We start from the raw sequence: 15913 nt of genomic DNA, 5'->3' as shown, positions 1-15913 counted from the left end.
ATACATATACATGTCATACATATACACACACATACACACATCCCATCAAGTTTAGAGGCTTCAGAGGATAGTATTCACCAGAGAGGTGAAATTCAAAAGATAGAATGGGGGTCTTATCAACTTAATCGAGTTACAAACTTATTTAGGTCAAGACTGGTTTGCAGTTTTGGTCAGATTTAGTCTACCTTTGTTTTCTTTGTTCCTAGGACATGGTTCTTCATGGCTTTTCATTGAGAGTGTGGGTGGTCTAAGAACTTACACTCTGCTTTTTAGAAGTTTTGGCTGAGTTCAGAATTTAGCAAATACCTTGAAGAACTGGCCTTGTGTTTGAGGTTTCTCAAATCTTCACTTTTATCACTTCAGACCAAGCAACTGTCAATAATTTTGCTAATTTCTCTGTCCAATAGCAGTATTTCTGTATTTGGCTCAGTTCCAGATCTCAGCCACTAGTCTGTCCCCAGAAACGACAAATGCCCCAAAACACCATGGACCTTTATACCACCTCTAAATGGTTCTCTGCTCTCTGGAATTTTGATCCTAATATTCCTTATTGCCTTCTCAGCTCTTTGATACCTTTAAATATGTGATTTTTGTAATTTATCCGAGGTTTAGTTGTTGTTAAGTGGTAATGTTTACCCACTTCCGACTACTCCATACTACATGGAAACGTGAGTGTTCAGAGGTCCATATTTTTAAAAAGTCTTTTGGAGGGCTATGTGAGTAACCTTTGAAAGGCCTCTAAACTAGAAAGTGATTAAAACAGGCAGTGTGATAAGTGTTGTGACATGTTTAGGGGAGTAGGGGCTGCCCAAACCAAGGTTAAAGAAATTAGATTTGGGGAGTCACAGGACACTTTCTGGAAGCAGTGTTGTCTAAGATGATAATCTAAAGGTTAAGCAGTAGTTAATCACACATAGTTGAGGATAGATTTCTTATAATTTTTTTTGGAATCTCTCACCTTAGCTAGCAGACTGCATCTGGCCTGTACTTCAGACTTTCCAGATAGTCATGAGCATTTGAAAACTGAATACCATGGCTTCTGGTGTGCTGTAGTTTGCGTGTGCTCACATCATGCTTCCTATCTGCTGTTCACAGTTGACCCACCTTTCCTAAAATCCTTATTATCCCATATAAATTTAGGTGTTAGCTGCTTGGAAACAGAACATTTTAAATTGGATCTGGATTCAGCTTTGGGTTTTAATTCCACCAGCCTAGGGTAGTGTTATTTTAAAGGAACTTTACTTCCCAGTGGAGTAATGAACTTTTGTGGGACACCAGGATAAAGGAGAGCAAGGGTTTGCTAAGGTTCTTTACTTGTCCTGTGCTATGTCAGAGAGGATATTGAGAGAGAGAAAAAGTGTTTTCACAGTCCTTGAAGTTATGAAGTAGAATGTGGTACCTGGGAAGGTTTGATTATAAACTGGACTTTTCTATATCTCCAGACATCTGTGTTTATCTTCCCATCCTTAAAAGTTAACTGGGATGGCTATAGGTGAAGCGGTGAAGTCATTAGGAACTTTGATGTTACAAACCTCCCTTCTAAACTCCTTTCTCTTTTCAGTTTCACTATTTCACCCTGGAGATCAAAGAAAAGAACAATAGCAGTTTTTATCATCAGCCCACCAACACTTACAAAGCAGTTTCATGTATACTTTCTTACTTTATACTCATCTTGTGAGGTCAGCCTGGCGTTTTACTAGTGCAAAGCAGCTCAGAGAAAGTAAGGGACTGCTTTAGGGACAATGATGAGCTTTTCTTTGTGTCCTTAGTGGGCCCAAATAGTCTCTGGAGTCCTGAATATATTAGACCCTTTTGGGGAAGGATTTACTTTCATTGTTTCTCTTATTCTCCCATTCTGTGGCCCAGTGTTTTTAATGCATCTCTCAGTACTTTAGACCACAGTTTCATCTGCTATTATTTATGAGTTTGATCTGCTATCAGTCACTTATGAGTTTGAATAGGCTGGCTCAGCTAGGATTAGTAGAGTTCTGTTCCCAGAAACTGCTTGTTGAGAAGACCTTCTATAGATTCACATTGTCTTATATTTGTTGGAGTTTCTATTGCAGTCATACACAATTTTTACCAATGTGGATCAACCAGGAGTTAACTGTCCATTTGAAAATGTATTTGACTTCAAAACAAATGAGTGAATACAGCTTATTGGTAAACTTTAAAGTGACCATATTTGAGGTTTTTTGGGGTGTGTGTGTGTAAATATCTTTATCTTTTATCTAAGTCAGCCTAGATGCAGGGAAGGCTAGGGGAGTTCTGGTTCTCTCAACACTATGTTGCTATGGGTTAGGGTTGAGAAGGAAGAAGCAGTGGTACTGTTCAATACCCAGATAGAGCTTCAGCTTGGTTTATGTATGGATCCCTTTGCAGCGTTGGTATAGTGGAGATTATCTGAATATGGGAGAGAACAGCTGGGCCCTGTGGCCACTGGGCTAGAGAAGTAAAAACAGGCTCACATAGGGGAAGAGAAGAAAGGAGAGCACAGCTTACCTGGAGGAGAAGAAGGGTGTACCTTGATCAAGGCTAGGCAATATTACCAAATTGATTTCCATTTATTTTTACCTGAATCAACTTAGTTTATCTTCACAGTAATCATAGGACTTGTTTATATTTCCATTCTACAGATGAGCCTACCTGCCTTAAAGCAGCTCAGGTCAGTTGGGTTTTTCGGCCTTTCAATTCCAAAGCCATCATCTTTATCTGCTCTATTTTGCTGCTTTTTTATAAATACATTTTTGAAAACAAAGTGTATCATTGTGATCTGTTCTCTCAGAGAAGTATGGCTGTACTTTCCAGTTGCTTCTTATTTTATTTAATTTATTTATTTATATTTATTTATTTATTTTATTATGCTTTGTTAGTCACCATACAGTACATCATTGGTTTTTGATGTGGTGATCCACAATCCATTGTTTTCGTATAACACACAGTGCTCCATGCAGTACGTGCCCTCCTTAATACCCATCACCGAGCTAACCCATCCCCCCACCCCCCTCCCCTCTAAAACCCTGTTTGTTTCTCAGAGTCCATAGTCTCTCATGGTTCATCTCTCCCTCCAATCACCCCCCCCTTCATTTTTCCCTTCCTTCTCCTAATGTCCTCCATGCTATTCCTTATGTTCCACAAATAAGTGAAATCATATGATAATTGACTTTCTCTGCTTGACTTATTTCACTTAGCATAATCTCCTCCAGTCCCATCCATGTTGTTGTAAACGTTGGGTATTCATCCTTTCTGATGGCTGAGTAATATTCCATTGTATATATGGACCACATCTTCTTTACCCATTCATCTGTTGAAGGGCATCTCAGCTCTTTCCACAATTTGGCTATTGCAGACATTGCTGCTATGAACGTTGGGGTGCATATGGCCCTTCTTTTCACTACATCTGTGTCTTTGGGGTAAATACCCAGTAGTGCAATTGCTGGGTCATAGGGTAGCTCTATTTTTAAATTTTTGAGGAACCTCCATATTGTTTTCCAAAGTGGCTGTACCAACTTGCATTCCCACCAACAATGTAAGAGGGTTCCTCTTTCTCCACAACCTCTCCAACATTTGTTGTTTCTTTCCCTGTCCATTTTTGCCATTCTAACGGGTCTAAGGTGGTATCTCAATGTGGTTTTGATTTGGATTTCCCTGATGGCTAATGATGATGAACATTTTTTCATGTGTCTGTTCGCCATTTGTATGTCTTCTTCAGAGAAGTGTCTTTTCATGTCTTCTGCCCATTTTTTGACTTGATTATAAGGGGTAAATCCATAGCCATCCAAGCCTCACTCAAAAAAAAAAGAAAAATCCCGAATTCACCAACTAACTCTACACCTTAAAGAACTTGAGAAAAAGCAACAAACGATGCCTAAGGCACACATTAGAAGAAAAATAATTAAGATTAGAGCAGAAATCAATGAATTAGAAACCAGAAACACAGTAGATCAGATCAACGAAACTAGAAGTTGGTTCTTTGAAAGAATTAATAAGATCGATAAACCACTGGCCAGACTTACCCAAAAGAAAAGAGAAAGGACCCAAATTAATAAAATTATGAATGAAAGGGGAGAGATTACGACTAACACCAAGGAAATAGAAACAATTATTAGAAATTATTATCAACAACTATATGCCAATAAACTGAGCCATCTGGATGAAATGGATGGCTTCCTGGAAACCTATAAGCTGCCAAGACTGAAACAGGAAGAAATTGACAACCTGAATAGGCCAATAACCAGTAACGAGATTGAAGCAGTGATCAAAAACCTCCCAAAAAACAAGAGTCTGGGGCCTGATGGATTCCTTGGGGAATTCTACCAAACATTCAAAGAAGAAATAATACCTATTCTACTGAAGCTGTTTCAAAAAATAGAAACAGAAGGAAAACTTCCAAACTCATTCTATGAGGCCAGCATTACCTTAATCCCCAAACCAGGTAAAGACCCCATCAAAAAGGAGAATTTCAGACCAATATCCCTGATGAATATGGATTCCAGAATCCTCAACGATACTGCTTTCCACAGTGGTTTTACCAATTTACATTCCCACCAACAGTGCATGAGGGTTCCTTTTTTTTATCTCTACATCTTTACCAATGTTTGTTATTTTTGTCCTTTTGATTCTAGCCATTCTGATAGGTATAAGGTGATATCTTGTGGTTTTGATTTGCATTTTCCTGATCATTAGTGATGTTGAGCATCTTTTCATGTGTCTGTTGGCCATCTGCATGTCCTCTTTGGAAAAATGTCTTTTTAGATGCTCTGCCCATTTTAAAATTGGATTATTATTATTATTATTGGTCTGGAGTTATATAAGTTCTGTATGTATTTTGGATATTAACCCCTTATTGGATATATCATTTGCAAATACCTTCTTCCATTCAGTATGTTGTCTTTTCATTTGTTGATGGTTTCCTTTGCTGTGCAAAGCTTTTTATTTTAAGTAGTCCTAATAATTTAATTTTGCTTTTGTTTCCCTTATTTGAGGAGACATATGTAGAAAAATGTTGTGAAGGCAGATGTCAAAGAAATTACTGCCTGTGTTTTCTTGTAGGATTTTTATGGTTTCATGGCTCACATTTAGGTCTTTAATCCATTTTGAGTTTATTTTTGTGTGTAGTGTAGAAAGTGGTCCAGTTTCATTCTTTTGCAGTTTTTCCAGCATCATTTGTTGAAGAGACTGTCCTTTCCCCATTGTATATTTTTGCCTCTTTGTCATAGATTAATTGACCATATAAGTGTGGGTTTATTTCTTGGCTCTCTGTTCTGTTCAGTTGACCTATGTGTTGTTTTTGTGCTGGTACTATAGTTTTGATTACTACAACTTTGTAGTGTATCTTGAAATCTGGGATTGTGATACCTCCAGCTTTGTTGTTCTTTCTCAAGATCGCTTGGGCAATTCACGGTCTTTGGTGATTTCATATAAATTTAGCATTATTTGTTCTCATTCTGTGAAAAATGCTACTAGTATTTTGATAGGGATTCATTGAATCTGTAAATTGCTTTGGGTAGTATGGACATTTTAACAATATTAATTCTTCCAATACATGAATATGGAACATCTTTACATTTGTTTGTGTCATCTTAAATCTCTTTCATTAGTGTTTTATGGTTTTCAGAGTACAGTATAGTTTTCCCCTTCTTGGTTAAGTTTATTACTATTTTTTTTTTGGTGCAATTATAAATGGAGTATTTGTGTTTTAATCCTGTTTCCACCACTTTTTTGCTGTCCCTATGACCTTGGACAACTTAATTTAGGTACTTCAATCTCTCCATTTTTAAGTTGAGAATATAGTACCCACCTGTTGAAAGGATTAAATGAGTCAACACATGAAAAACCCTTCAAATATTGCCTAATACAGAGTAAATGCTGTTTATGTAAAGGACATTATTACTGTTAATTTTCCACTGATAAATACTTAGTTTATTTCATTTTCTCATCTGATAAATAATGCTATCTCTGTTCATATAGATTTTGTAGGACTTTGATTACTTCCTTAAAATAGATTTTTAGGAGTAGAATTGCTGAATCAAAATGTATTTTTTTAAGCTCTTGAAACAGCTCAACAAATTGCTTTCCAAGTGTGTTGCTAATTTATAATTTACCCTCCCCCTTGCAGTGGGTTAGAATGATTATAGTTTTATCTTGTGAGTGCTCTTGGTAAAATGTAATAAATGTATCACAGCCTTTTCTTGACATTTTTTTAATTAGAAGATTTATCTTCAATTAGAAATGTAACTACTCCAGGAATTATCATATGTATAAATGAAAACCCATTTTCTTGTAGATGGACTTAATTGGAACGCCTTGTTTTCTGAATATAGACACAGAACAGCGAGAGTTGGTGGACATATCAAACGTTTTATATCACTAGGCTGAGATTGCCTGATAGGTATATCTCCACAGTGGAGGTTATCATGTCAGTGGGAAAATAATGATAATAAAATCAAATTGAGCACTTACTAGGTTCAAGACCTATAATAAGGAATTTACACCTATTGTGTCATTTAGGGCATACAAGAACATATGAGGAAATACTATTAGTACTGTTTACACATGGAAAACTGAAGCTCTGAGAGGCTGAATAACTTGCCCAAGGTCATCAGAATGGGGATTCAAACCATGGTGGTGTAATGCCTAGGGCCATACTCTTTTACCACTACCCCATTTTGAGTATTAAAAGAGGTTAGTTAAAGTATGTTCATATTGGGTATAATTTTAATCAGACTGTACTATTACATTGACCTGAGAGAAATATCCCTAGAAAAGGGTATTCTTGCCCTAAGTATGTTTGCCAGGAGGTGAAGACTAAGGAGGAGACCTGGAACCTCATTTGGAATTGAAAGTGTTAGTTAGCTTTGTCCATCAGTGGTGGACCTGGACAAGTGTTTATCCAGTCTTACTGGCATGCATTTTGGCTGGTACACTAGGAAAATCACAGCGATAGCCAGGGTTTGGACTGAGTGAGAGAGTAAGGCATTTTTACCTTTGTTTGCCCATATTTTCCTCTCCTTTCTGTTTCCTGTAATTGGCTATAATCTGGGGCTGAGGTTTAAAAAAATCATAATTGCTATATTATTGATTAAAATCTAATGTTCTTTTTTCTTGATCAGTTTTTCTATTAGTCTTCTGTGACTGTATACTCTTTTGAATTATTTAAAGATTTAAAAAAAACCTTTTCTAGTGTCTATGTTTTATTTTAAAACTGGCAGCTATAAGAAACAAAAATTGTATTTCACTTGAGCATGACCCTTAATGACTCCTCCTTACCCCCGCCCCTGTTTTTATAGGAAGAACAAAATGTTCCCATCCCCTTCCCTAAAACTTGTTTTAGGACTGGGTACACAGTCTTTTCAAAAAAATTTTAATGCATTTTAAGTCATGGCTTACCCAAGGTTTCAAATTTCTATTTTTATATGACAGAGTATTTTAAATTTTATTTCAATGTGCATTATTCATCTGAAAAGGCACAGTTCAAATCCCATTCCTTCAATAAAGCCTTGCCTGGCTGCTCTGCCTCGCCAGTGTTTCTCACTCCTGACTCAACATTTGCTGTATAATCATGCACTGCTCTGTGAAATAGCTTATCTAGTTTGCCTTTTTTCCTATTTACTTCCTATAATAACACTATTTTATATTTGCGTACTCTTTAGATTCAATGGTGATTCTCAAATAGGTATGGTGTGTGTGTGTGTATGGGCGTGATGACTCTCGGGGAGACAGGTAGCTGCTTATCAGACTTTACAGATAAAGAGGGTCACATGTACCTTGGAAAAGCATGGAACTTCTAGCCACCTGCCCTAGCCAGCAAAATAGAGACTACCAGTTGAGTGAGTATAGAAAGGGAGAGATGAGAATGGAGAAGGAGTTCCTCCTTGAACCAGGGTTGGGGTGAGGTGGGCGCAGACAGGATACAGATCAGAAACTTTCAGAGGTGTGTGAGATATTTAGGTTTATCAAAAGAAGTTGGAGAAGTATTGCTCTAGAACTGTACATTCCAATAAGATAGCTATTAGCCACATGTGGCTTTTAAGTACTTGAAATATGGCTTGATTGAATTGAGATGTTCTGTTAACCATGAAAGAAACATTGGATTTCAGACTTCGTATACAAATTATGTCAAATGTAAAATATCTCACTAATTTTATATTAATTACATGTTAAAGTGATAATATTTTAGATATATTGAGCTAAATAAAATATTATTAATTTTACCTGTTTCTTTTTACCTTTTTTTGTATGACTGCTGGAGAATTTAACATTACATATGTGGCTCATATTTGTGGTCTTCATTATAGTTCTGTTGGGCAACACCACTTTAGGATGCAAATTATGAGTGCAGGGACTGCCTTTTCATCTCTGTAATACCTAGCATCTAGCACTGCTCCAGGTACCTGGTAAGCACTCCCTGAATGCTTGTTTAATCATGTCTTTCCTTCCAACTGGATTGAAACCTTCTGACAACCCACCACTGCATTTTAATGTTTCCAGTACCTCCCTGTAGGCTTAGTAGAGTGTTACACACATAGTAGGCATTTGCAACACGTTTATTAGGTGAATGAATAAAATAATGCTTTCTGATGGAAACTTCCCAGATGTTTACTTCCTTTCTTATTAGCCAGTTCCCAGCTGGTTTTCAAACATTTTCGATGTGATATGTCTGGCTACTTGCCCCTTTCCTTTTCTCTCCTTTCTCTTTTCCCCTTTTCCTGTTCATCTAAATTCTTTTTCTTGGGCATCTTTAAACCAGCGTGGCATGTGGTTCTGACAATCTTTTATTTATTCCTTCAAAAGCCATTTAGTTGGCCCCTCTTGTTTCTAGCTTTTTGTTCATCCTTGCAAATTTCAATTAAAGTTCACTAAGGGGACTGGAGCTTGCCAAAGGCTGAGAGAGGAAGATCTAGCTTTTCTTTCTCTCTGCCCAGATACCCGCACAGGCCTTTCTCTGTGGGGCTCACTACAGTGTGATTCACTTGGCAGATTGGAACCCTCTACAGGCCATTATCTTTAGAACTAAATAACTAACTGGGAGTGAGAACAAGAGAAAAAAGAGAATGTGAGCCAAGTAAGAAAAAGTGCACAAAGTCACAGACAGTCTGAAGATCTGGATGATGGTGCCATCCCTAGTCCTTATTAGGAGTATAATTTGGGGGAAATCTCATCTTGGAGTCTCAGATCTTCATTAGAAAAAAATAAGGAGATGGGATGATTTCTAGGGTCCTTTCTGGCATGAACACTCAGTGATTCTCTAATCATTAACAGGAGAGGGCAGAAATGAGAAACAAATGAAGATCAGACCATTGTGAATTCAGGTTGGGAAGTTTGTTCGTTGACCCACTCTCTGTGACCTTGTGTGCTCTATTATTCTAACATCAACATTGTAAACTCTCTAACCCTTTAATCCTATTTGTTATTTTTTCTTTCCCAGTGTTCCTTCTGGAAACAGAATACCCGTAAGATGGGGGGTCTTCAAGGATTTACTTTAGCTCTAATTACTTTTGGTTTTTCACCAGTTGTTTTTTCTTTATATTTTTTATTGTGTTAAAATACATATAGCATAAAATTTACCATCTTAACTATTAAGTGTACAGTTCAGTGGTATTAAATACATTCACACTGTTGTGTAGCCATTACTACCATCCTTCCTCATAACTCTTTTTATCTTGTAAATCTGAAACTATATACCTATTAAACAATAACACCACATTCTCCCCTCTCCATGCACCTGGAAACCACCATTACACTTTCTGTCTTGATGATTTTGACTATTCTAAGTACCTCATACAGTATTTGTCCTTTTGTGACTTGCTTATTTTATTTCACTTAACATACTGTACTCAATGTTCATCCATGTTGAAGGATATTGTAGAATTTCTTCCTTTTTAAGGCTCAGTAATATTCCATTGTATGTCTAGACCACATTTGCTTAATCATTCATCTGTCAATGGACACTTGGATTGCTCCCATATTTTAGCTATTGTGAACGATGCTGCTATGAATATGGGTATACAAATATCTCTTTGAGAACAGGTTTTCAATTTTTTTGGGTCTATAGCCAGAAGTGGAATTGTTGGGTCTTATGAAAATTCTATTTTTAAATTTTTTGATACTGTTTTCCATAGCTATACCATTTTAAATTCCCTGTACCATTTAAAATTCTTACCAACATACCCAAGGGCTCAAGTTTCTCTACATGTTCACGAACACTTGTTTTCTGTTTTTTAATATTAGCCATCCTAATGGGTATGAGGTGGTATCTATCTCATTGTACTTTTGTTTTGTATTTCCCTGATGATTAGTGATGCTGAGGATCTTTTCATATGCTTATTGGCCATTTGTATATCTTCTTTGGAGAAATGACTATTCAAGTCCTTTGCCCATTTTTGAATTGGGTTTTTTGTTGTTGTTGAGTTTTAGATATTCTCTATATATTCTGGATATTAATCCCTTATTAGAATCCCCCAGTTATGATGGTTTGACTTAAGACTTTTAGACTTTGTGATGGTGTGAAAATGATACACATTCAGGAAAAACCATACTTCAAATTTTGAATTTTAATCTTTTCCCAGGCTAGTGATAGTGATATATGGTATGATATTCTTTCATGATGCTGGGCATTGACAGTGAGCTGTAGCTCTCAGTCGGCCATGCAATTACAAGGGTAAACACAGCCATTCTGTACGCATATAACCACTGTTTTTTACTTTCAGTATAGAATTCAATAAATTACATAAGATAGTCAACACTTAATTATAAAATAGACTTTGTGTTAGATGATTTTTCCCAACCATAGGCTAATGTAAGTGTTCTGAGCACATTTAAGGAAGGGTAGGCCAAACTGTAATGTGTGGCAGGTGAGGTGTATTGAATGAGGTTTTAAAATTTTTTAAGAAGATTTTTATTTATTTATTTGACAGAGCGAGAGAGCATAAGTAGGGGGAACAGTAGAGGGAGAGGGAGAAGCAGGCTCCCCGCCAAGCAGGGAGCCCGATGTGGGGCTCGATCCCTGGACCCTGGGATCAGGACCCGAGCTGAAGGCAGACGCTTAACCATCTGAGCCACCCAGCTATCCCTTAAATGCGTTTTTGACTTAAACATTTTCAGTTTATGATGGGCTTATCAGGACATAACCCCATTGTAAGTCGAGGAAAATCTGTATGTGATTTGCAGGTATTTTTTCCCACTCGGTGGGTTGCCTTCTTACTCTGTGGATAGTGTCTCTTGATGTACAAATTTTTAAAATTTTCACGAAGTCCAATTTGCCTGTTTTTCTTTGGTTGGTTGTGCCTTTGCTGTCATATGCAATAAATTATTGCCAAACAGTGTTGGGATGCTTTCATCCTCTGTTTTCTTCTATGAGTTTTATTGTTTTAGGTCTTGCATTTGGTCCTTGATCCATTTTGAGTAAATTTTTGTATATTTACTCAAATTACAAAAATTACAAAGATTACAAAGATTTACAAATATTTGTATTAGGTAAGGGTCCAACTTCATTCTTTTGCATGTGGATGTTCAGTTTTCCCAGCACCGTTTGATGAAAAGACTGTCCCTTCACTATAGAATGGTCTTGGCATCATTGTCAAAAATCATTTGACATGTGAGGGTTTATTTCTGGGCTCTCTATTCTGTCCTCTTGGTTTATATGTCTTTCTATGCCAATACCACACTGTTATGATTACTATAGTTTTATAGTAGGTTTTGAAATCAGGAAATGTGAGTCTTCCAGGTTTGTTCTTCTTTTTCAGTATTATTTGGCGATTTCGGGTCCTTTGGGAGTCCATAAAAATTTTAGAATGAGATTGTCTAGTTTTGCAAAAAAGTCATTGGTATTTTGAGAGGGATTGCATTGAATCTGTTGATCACTTTGGGTAATATTGACATTTTAACAATATTAAGTATTCCAATTCATGAACATGGGATGTGTTTCTATTTATTTATGTCTTCTTTAATTTCTCTTAGCAATGTTTTATAGTTTTCATTATACAAGTCTTTCATCTCCTTGGTTAGGTTAATTTTAAGTATTATTTTTGATGCTATTGTAAATGTAATTGCTTTTATAATTTCCTTTTCAGATTGTTCATTGTTTGTTTATAGAGATGCAATTAATTTTTCTGTGTTGACTTTGTATCTTTACTTCTTCCTTTCCAATCTGGACGCCTTGCCTAATAGCTTTGGCTAGAACTTTCAGTACTATGTTGAATAGAAGTGGTGAAGGTGGGCTTCCTTGACCTGTTCCTGATCCTAGAGGGAAAGCTTTCAGTCTTTCACCATTGAGTATTATGCTTGCTATGGGTTTTTCATATGTGGCTTTTATTATGTGGAGGCAGTTCCCTTCTATTCTTACTTTGTTGAATTTTTTTTTAATCATAAACAGGTATTGAATTTTGTCAGATGCTTTTTCTGTTTCAATTGGGATAATTTTATGTTTTTTTCCCCCTTCATTTTGTTGATCATATTACATTGATTTTCATATATTGAACCATTCTTGCATTCCAGGAATAAATCCCACTTGGTAATGGTATATTATCCTTTTAGTATGCTGCTGAATTCTGTTTGCTAGTATTTTGTTGAGGATTTTAACGTCAGTATTCATAAGGGATATTGGTCTGTAGTTTTTTTGTAACGTCTTTGTCTGGCTTTGGTATCAGGGTTATGCTAGCCTCACATGAGTTAGAGTGTGTTCCATCCTCTTTAATTTTTTGGAAAAGTTTGAGAATGATTAGTATTCTTTTTTTAAATGTTTTGTAGAGTCCAGTGAAACCATCAGGTCCAGGGCTTTTTTTATTGGAATATTTTTGATTATTAATTCAATCTCCTTATTAATTATAGGTCTATTCAGATTGTCTGTTTCTTTGTAATTTAGTCTTGGTAGGTTTTGTGTTTCTAGGAATTTGTCCATTTCATCTAGGTTATCTAATTTTTTTTGGCATACAGTTGTTCATAGTACTCTCTTATAATCCTTCTTGTTTCTATAGAATTGATAGGGAGTCCCCACTTCCATTCTGATTTTCTCTCTTTTTCCCAATTAACTTTTTGTTCCATTCATACTCTGTTGTTTTTCTTTTTTTTTTTTAAGATTATTTATTTATTTATTTGACAGAGAGAGAGAGCACAAGCGGGCGGAGTAGCAGGTACAGGGAGAGGGAAAAACAGGCTCCGTGCTGAGCAAGGAGCCTGATGTGGGGCTCAATCCCAGGACCCTGGGATCATGACCTGAGCTGAAGGCAGTTGCTTAACCAACTGAGCCACCCAGGCGCCCCCTCTTTGTAGTTTTTCTATTCTGTTTGATTTATACTGTTCTAACTTTTATAATTTGTTTCTTTCATTCTTCTAGCTTTAGGTTTAGTTTGTTCTTCTTTTTCTACTTCCGTAAGTTGTAAAGTTAAGTTGTTGATTTGAGATCTTTCATATATATATATATATATATATATATATATATATATATATATATATTTAGATTTTAATTTCAGTATAGTTAACATACAGTGTTGTATTAGTTTCAGGTATATAATATAGTGGTTCAACAATTCTGTACATTACTCAGTGCTCATTATGGTAACTTAGTCTGTTTTTTATTTTTTATTTTTTTGGTTTTTCTCTTTTTTCTTTGTTTTGTTTTTTACATCCCACATGAGTGAAATCGTAGGGTATTTGTCTTTTTCTGTCCAACTTATTTCACTTAGCATTATAATCTCTAGATTCACCCATGCTGTTGCAGATGGCAAGATTTCATTCTTTTTTGTGCTGAGTAATGTGTGTGTGTGTGTTTGTGTGTGTGTGTATGCCACATCTTTATACATTTATCTATTGCTGGACACTTGGGCTGCTTCCAAAATTTGGCTATTGTAAATGCTTCAGTAAGCATAGGTGTGCATATATCTTTTCAAATTAGTGTTTTCTGTTCTTTGAGTAAATACCCAGTAGTGGAATTACTGGATCACATGGTGATTCTATTTTTAATTTTTTGAGGAATCCCTATACTTTTTCCCACAGTGGCTGCACTGGTTTGCATTTCCACTGATGGTGCACAAGAGTTCCTTTTTTTCTGCATCCTTGACAACATTTATTGTTTCTTGTGTTTCTGATTCTAGCCATTCTGACAGGTGTGAGGTGATAAGTCATTGTAGGTCTGATTTGCTTTCTCCTGATGAGTACTGATGTTGAGCATCTTTTCATGTGTCTGTTGGCCATCTGTATGTCTTCTTTAGAGAAATATCTGTTCATGTCTTCTGTCCATTTTTTAATTGGATTATTTGTTTTTTTGGTGTTGAGTTGTATAAATTCTTCATATATTTTGGATATTAACCCTTTACCAGATACGTCATTTGCAAATATCTTCTCCCATTCAGTAGGTGGTCTTTTAGTTTTGTTGATTGTTTCCTTTGCTATGTGAAGCTTTTTACTTGGATGTAGTCGCAATACTTTATTTTTGCTTTTGTTTCCCTTATCTCAGGAGATATATATAGAAAAATGTTGCTGCAGCTGATGTCAGAGAAATTACTGCCTGTTCACTCTTCGAGGATTCTTACAGTTTCATGTCTCACATCTAGGTCTCACTTTAATCCATTTTGAGTTTATTTTTGTGTATGGTGTAAGTGGTCCAGTTTCATTCTTTTGCATGTAGCTGTCCAGTAATCCCAATACCATTTGTTGAAGACACTGTCTTTTTCCCATTGCATATTCTTGCCTCCTTTATTGAAGATTAATTGACTGTAAGTGGGTTTATTAGTGGTCTCTCTATTCTTTTCTGTTGATCTATGTGTCTATTTTTGTGCCAGGGCTTTTTTATTTTATAATGTAAGAATTTGTAGGTGTAAACTTCTCTCATAGCACTGCTTTTGCTGTATTCCCTAAATTTAGGTATATTGTGTTTTCATTTTCATTAATTTCTAAGTATTTTCTAATTTCCCTTGTGATTTCTTCTTTGTTCCATCAGTTGTTTAATAGTGTGTTAATTTCCAACATTTAGTGAATTTCCCATTTTTCTCTCTGTTAATGGTTTCTGATGTCATCTTTTTTTGTGGTCAGAGAAGAAACTCCATATGACATTTATATTTTTAAATCTATTGAAACATAATTTGTGGCCTAACAGGCTATCCTAGAAAATGTTCCATGTACCCTTAGAAGAATGTGTATGCTGTTGTTGGGTGGAGTGTTCTGTATATGTCTATTGTTGGTTTTGTACAATTTAAGTCCTCTATTTCTTTACTTCTGTCTGATTGTTCTACCCATTACTGTGAGTGAGGTATTAAAGTCTCCAACTATTGCTATAGAAATGTTTATTTCTCTCTTCAATTCTAGTTTTTGCTTTGTATATTTTGATGGTCTGTCATTAGGTACATAGAAGTTTATAATTGTTTTATTGAATCTCTTATTAATATGTAATGTATTTCTTTGTCTTTTGGAACATTTTTTGATTTAAAGTATATTTTTGTCTGATAGCAGTAGAGCTACTTCTGTTCCCTTTTGGTTACTATTTTCATAGAATATAGTTTTCCATTCTTTTACTTTCAACCTTTTGTGTTTTTGTATCAAAAATGAGTCTGTAATAGACAGTACATAAATGGATCATGTTTCTTAATCCATTCGGCCAGTTTCTACCTTTGAATGGAAAAGTTTAATCCATTTATATTTAAAGTAATTACTGATAAGGAAGGGCTATTTCTGCCATTTAGCTATTTGTTTGCTGTGTGTCATGTATATTTCTCATTCCTTAGTTCCTTCACAGGCCTCAAATTGTGGAGGAAATGAAATCATGGTTTTAATACTTAATACTTAAATGTACTTTTTGAATGTATACAAATTATATGATTCAGTACCAAGATGAGAGAGCTAAGTTATCAAATATTCAGTAGTCTTCAGTGGAAGTAGATCATTCTTAAAAAAAGGTAAACTTATTTAAGGGTTTATTTTA

The sequence above is a fragment of the Mirounga angustirostris genome, unplaced genomic scaffold (assembly GCF_029215605.1).
Source record: "Mirounga angustirostris isolate CCGP_5_RB_7025 unplaced genomic scaffold, mMirAng1.0.hap1 SCAF_6, whole genome shotgun sequence".
Taxonomy (NCBI): Eukaryota; Metazoa; Chordata; class Mammalia; order Carnivora; family Phocidae; genus Mirounga; species Mirounga angustirostris.
Note: the sequence above shows the minus strand (reverse complement) of the source record.